General features: G+C 50.0%; 1 long non-coding RNA gene across 2 annotated transcripts; it reads left to right on the top strand.

Annotated features, from left to right (window-relative positions):
* The first annotated feature begins 420 nt into the window (after positions 1 to 420).
* LOC106486513 (uncharacterized) lies at positions 421 to 4,861 on the top strand. 2 transcript variants are annotated; one of them, XR_001292887.2, is made up of 4 exons: positions 421 to 438; positions 2,975 to 3,307; positions 4,170 to 4,336; positions 4,698 to 4,861. It is a non-coding gene; the product is annotated as an uncharacterized lncRNA (long non-coding RNA). The 2 variants fall into 2 exon arrangements; XR_001292886.2 differs by lacking the exon at positions 421 to 438 and adding an exon at positions 2,376 to 2,406 and having other exon boundaries at positions 2,919 to 3,307.
* Positions 4,862 to 5,244: the final 383 nt, after the last annotated feature.

Below are 5,244 nucleotides of genomic sequence, written 5' to 3'. Positions count from 1 at the left end.
ACGGCAGCCTACAAGAAAAGCTTGTTTACTGCCCAGTGCTTTGACACCCTGTGAATTCCAATTGCTCACACGTCTCGCTTATTAGCTTTACTCACTGCAGATGCAGAAGAAACATTCAGGAGAGGAAACGCGCTGGTTCCGTTGTCAAAGCGCTGTGGGACTTTCCTCGCCGGTTGGAAATACTGAAGCGCAGATGAATGAGGACCTCCATGCGAGCGCGTTTTGGAAAAGCTGCTGTATCCAAGCTTCTGTCTGCACATACTGGTCCTGCAGTGATTGCTGCCAGTATGATGAACTGCCAGCCAAAGCTGTTGAGCAGCAAGGTTTGTGAAAAGTGCTTCCACTTGCAGAAAAGTATCATTTCTCAAACTGCACAGCAATTTCAGAAGTGACGCTTTGCAAAGTCACAGAGCAAGAACAGGACTTTCTTGGCAGTAGGTGAGTGTCATTTCCTGGCAGGTGCGGGTGAGCGAACTTTCTAACCTAAACAAAATCCGCACTTCCTGGTGCCCTTTCCATGGCTGCCGTGGTTTTGTTTGTGCAGATGTAGGTGGCAAGAAGTAAAGCTGCAACTGCCAGTTAATTATTGGCACTTTCTTAGCCCTAGACCCCTGGGAACAGATTTCCTTGCACTAACCAGCTGCAAGTGGAGAGTTACTAAGGGAGCTCCTGTTCGTGAAATCGTAAATCCTGGCACCAGAGGAGTGAGTGCGAAGGGCTCAGGAAGAAGGAGATGCAGATGATTTTATATTATGCCAGGCAAGTTGGTCTTATTATTTAATGCAGCACTGGACTCTGTTGTGCTTCTGTACACAGAAAACAAACCATTTTACCTTCAGGCTTTTATCTGCACAGATGGAAAACGAGAGCAATGGGAAGGGCTGTGTGAGTGAACACTCTCCATCTTCTCTGTAACAGTCTGCAGCTAACACACATTAGGGAGACCTAAATGAGACGTGTTGTGGTGCACAACCCCTAGATTAGGGATAACATGGGGCTCTTGCCATCTGCACCTCAAGGCAAGCTGCAAACTTGTGAACTGGAGATTAACTTCCCCAAAGGCTGGAGAAGCTGGAATCCAGTGGAGCTTGGTCTGTTGGTAAGCGGATTTTATATCCTACGTGGTCAGAAGGGAACCCCAGCCCTCCCGGCAACGATATGCCTCCGGTCAGCACAGTTCTGCTCTCCTCAGCAGTACCGACGTGTTGCTGAAACGGGAGACAGGACTCACCTGCCTCCTGCCAGTCCAGGGCAGTTTCAGTTTTGGCATCGTGCTGCTCTGCTGAGCGGGTTACGGAAACAGATTTACATGAAATTAGGAAAGAATCCACTTCCTATCAGGGAACGTTTTCATCCGTGGCCAAAAGCAAATGTTGCTTCTGATTCACAGCTCCCCACAACATGTGTCTGAAAAGCCTCTCTGGGGTCCTGCTTTCTGGGCTACCACCCACCTCCGGTGCATTCGGCTGGAGTATCCGATCTGCTCCGCTCCGGGAGAAAACAAACTGTTGCTGAAGTACACGTTGGGAATAGCGAGCAGGCCGGGGAACGGGGTTTTGTCTGGCCTGCTCTGAGCCAGGCAGAAAAAGTGCCTGCTCCTGGTGCTGCCAAGGAGCCTTGTGAAAGCCTGGCCGTGTGCCTCTGCCTTGAAAGTTCAGCAAGCAACGTGCATCTGGCTGGAACTGGGCTGGAGAGGGAACAGCGCATTCCCCACAAGACCTAATTGGTACAAGTGGATCAGACTGGTTTTACGAAAAAAAGCTCTGTAGAATGGCGTTGTGTTCGCTTCGAGCCGGGGGGTTGTGCTTGCCCGTGCCCGTAATTTTGCCGCAGCAGTCTCAATGATATCTAGGCAGCAGCGATGTTCCACAAAAACGCTGCAAATAGGTCATATAAGCAGGAGCCCTGGGAGTGTCTCACAGACATCCCGTCTTACTAAATACATGTTTTTTTCATTTTGTTTTCTTTTGTTTCTCAGCAGAAATAGGCCATACCGGTACCTGTACAGGCTCCGCGTGCCTCTGTTCCCATCAGGGAACAAGGAGTTAAGGTTCTAGCAGGTTTTAGTACTTGTTAATTCAAGGCAGCAGAAACCGGTGCTGCTTAGTGAAACCTGAAACCTGCTAGGAGACTGTTATTTTTGCTTCTTACAGCAATCTTTGCTCTGCCAGCACCTCCCTCTCGTTAGGCAGAGAGGAACACGGGGAAGGCTGCAGGAACCGCCACACCGGCTTAAAAACGAGCAGGGGAAGACCGATGGCCAAAGAAGCGTATCTCTGCGTGCTGCTCGCGTTGTGCAGCTCTAACCTAGGGCCAAGCTGTCGCTGGAGCCAGCACGAGGAGAGCAAAGAGCGCAGAGAAGGTGCCTCTGTGCCGTCCCTGCTTAGTCAGCTCAGGTGGATTCATGTACGTGGGAATCTGCCTTCCCTTTCCACTCACCCCCCTCCAGTGTTCTTCTACTGCAGAGCAGGGGTTTATGTGAGGAGACCTCACTTCTGCAGAAGTTTGATTCTGAAGTTTGGTAGAGGTTAGTTCAAAACCAGAAAATTGTAAAAGTAGAGGCTGTCAACTAGTAGCCATTTATGCATCACTGCTGTTACAGACTATGGTGCTTAGAGCTCTCCAGGAGTCAGACAGGGAGCAGGTCACTAGTTTCCCGTCTGAAAGACAAGACTGCAATCTGCACAGTCACATCAGGGAATAGGTCCTGGCCTGAAGGGTCCACTGAAGCATGCGGGAATCAGCATGGCCCTAAATGTGCTCCTACTTCAGTTTTCCCCCACTTTGTTTTCCGCAGCAGACTCAGTGATTACTGTATTTGGGAATGCAGACGGGCATCATTCAGGCTGCGTGCGTGTTTTTGTCTGAGGATGAAGAGGAAGGGATGTTTCCTATCCCATGTTCATTTGCCTTTGCAGATTCCTTAGCTCCGCTTTCCCACAGCCCCTAATAAAGAACGGGGTATATTTTACAGTCTGGGAAACGAGGAGATGTGAGACGCCTTGGGAGACCGGAGAGAGAAAGTGAGTAATGTGCTGGAGGCTGCTGAGGAAGCCGGGAAGTCGGTGTGTAACATAAGATTCAGCTGTGGGGATTAACGGTGAAGGACACGTCTTTGAGATACTGAAGAAGCATCAGCAGTAAGGGAGGCGTTGGGGAGGACGGTAACGTGAAGGTCCCAGAGGAGGAAAGGACGACCAACGGTGCTCAGAGCCCAGAGGAGCCGGTTCCTGGTGTCTGCTCGGGAAGAGGCTGTTAGTTCGAGGGTGCTTCGTTATGGACAGCTCGGGATCCAGCAAGGGGAAGGGTGCGTGAACCACTTTTATCGAGCACTGGTTATGTCTCCTTTCCTGCCGGCCAAGCGGTTGCTTTGATCAGCTGCGAGAGGTGCCTTGCATCCGGTCCCGCAAGGGTGGGAAAGCCGGGATGCGGGGCGTCTGTGCCCCGTCCCCCCTCCCTGGGCGGCAAGCTGGAAAAGTGGCGCCGTGCTTGTCTTTGGGCATGCGGGGAAAGAGCTTGGTTATTTTTGTCCTCAGTGGGTTTGGCTAAGAGAGTCTTGTTTTTCCACCTTTTGCAGGAGGTGAATACAACTCCTGATATAAAAATTCCTGCAAATTGACAGGGGTCTTTCCGTGTTAGGGGTCCGCAGGGAAGGGGCAGTTAGTGGGAGCCGGCCTTGTGGCTGCAGGTACCGCTGTTGACTGAGGCTAAGCCCTGCAGCGCCTCCCCAAAGGCTAATAATCCATACTTACGTGAGGGAGGCCTGTTCCTGCTTCCCCTGAGCCGAAGCCCCGGCAGCCCCGATCCCGTGGTGCCACGTGCCGACCCCGGGTGAGGCTGGGCTCGTGCAGCGGCGCGCGTCCCGCCGGCGCAGAGCAGGAGCCCCGCGCTCTGCCCCTGCTGACAGCCAGCCCAGATAAGCTTTCGGTAAAAAGCAAGAACAAACTTTGTCCTATGTAATAGCCACATGGAAATGTAAAATAACACAAGAGTGATATTTGCATGAGTAAACAAACTCCTGTTCAGCAGACTTTCTCCACAAGGAAATCGGCTTCAAAAGAAATTGTCCTAGGAACCACCCTGACAATCAAAAGCTCCCTTCTGTTTCTGTGGTCCTATAACAATGTTTTCCAATTTGCTAAATGCTTTTCTTTCCCCTCGGCCTGCAGGAAAGTCCCAGCATGAAAAACTGGAAGGTTGACCATGGCGTGGCAACAGTGAACCTGGCGCTGGGGGCAGTGCAGGAATGCACAGTTAGTCACATGAGAACAGAACACTTTTTCTATTCATCCCTTTTAGTTATAGTAATCTTTACTGTTACCTCCTTGAACAGCAGGTAAGTTATTTTGGGACAGAATATAAGTTTATTTCATTTAATTTCATCTTAAATTTTGTCTAATATATATAAAAAGCATTGAACAGGGAGAGTGTGTAAAAATGAAAGGGGAAGAGACTCTGCAGTGAAGCACTGGGTTTAATGTTCATTGCAGTAACGAACATTGCAGTATATTTAAATGAAGCAGTGACATTTATTTGAAAGCAGATTTAAAAATGCGTATAATGATCAGAAAAATAGGTATCTTGTTTTCAAAGACACTGGCAAAGTTTCCAGGGGCAGTTTTGACCTGTCTTAGAAAAATGGGATCTGACTGAGAAAAAAGCAGTGCCTTATTCTGGCTCCCTGTTAATTTTAACAGACAGGCTCTTGGATTAAGTCCTGAGGACGTTATCCGCAGCGGGACCTGACCCGCTTCTCTCAGTAAGGTGGTCTCTGGCGGAGCGGACGCGAGTGAACGTGGGAAGAGCTGGCGTCCGTCGGTGCGTGAGCGGTTTTGCAGGCTGCCTGGCCCTTGGGGCGAAGGCGCTCAGTACGCTGCAGCAGGGCTTGGAGCCCTGCAGGACTGAAAAGCCCTTCAAACGGTGATGCTGGGTTCTCCAAAAAGCTGTTTGGATGATTAATTCTGCATGTGCTTGCCAAAGAGCTTATTTACATAGTGTCTACATCATAGTTTATCTAGTGCTGGCTCCTTCGCTGGAACTGGCAGAGGTTACAGACATGGGCAGTTGAATCACCATCTCCTGTAACTACAGCAAAGCCTCTGCAAACTCTTTACACTCACTTCCTTCATGCTTTGGGAAAAACAGCTGCCCAGAACCAAAACTGCTGTAATCCTGTTAACTGTACTGAGTTCAGTGGGCCTGTTTTGATGGATACCAACCCAAGAGTTCGTGGCCTGAAGCGTC

This window comes from Apteryx mantelli, chromosome 8 (genome assembly GCF_036417845.1).
Source record: "Apteryx mantelli isolate bAptMan1 chromosome 8, bAptMan1.hap1, whole genome shotgun sequence".
NCBI classification, from domain to species: domain Eukaryota; kingdom Metazoa; phylum Chordata; class Aves; order Apterygiformes; family Apterygidae; genus Apteryx; species Apteryx mantelli.
The sequence above is the reverse complement of the archived record's forward strand: the minus strand, read 5'-3'. Positions and strand labels throughout refer to the sequence as shown.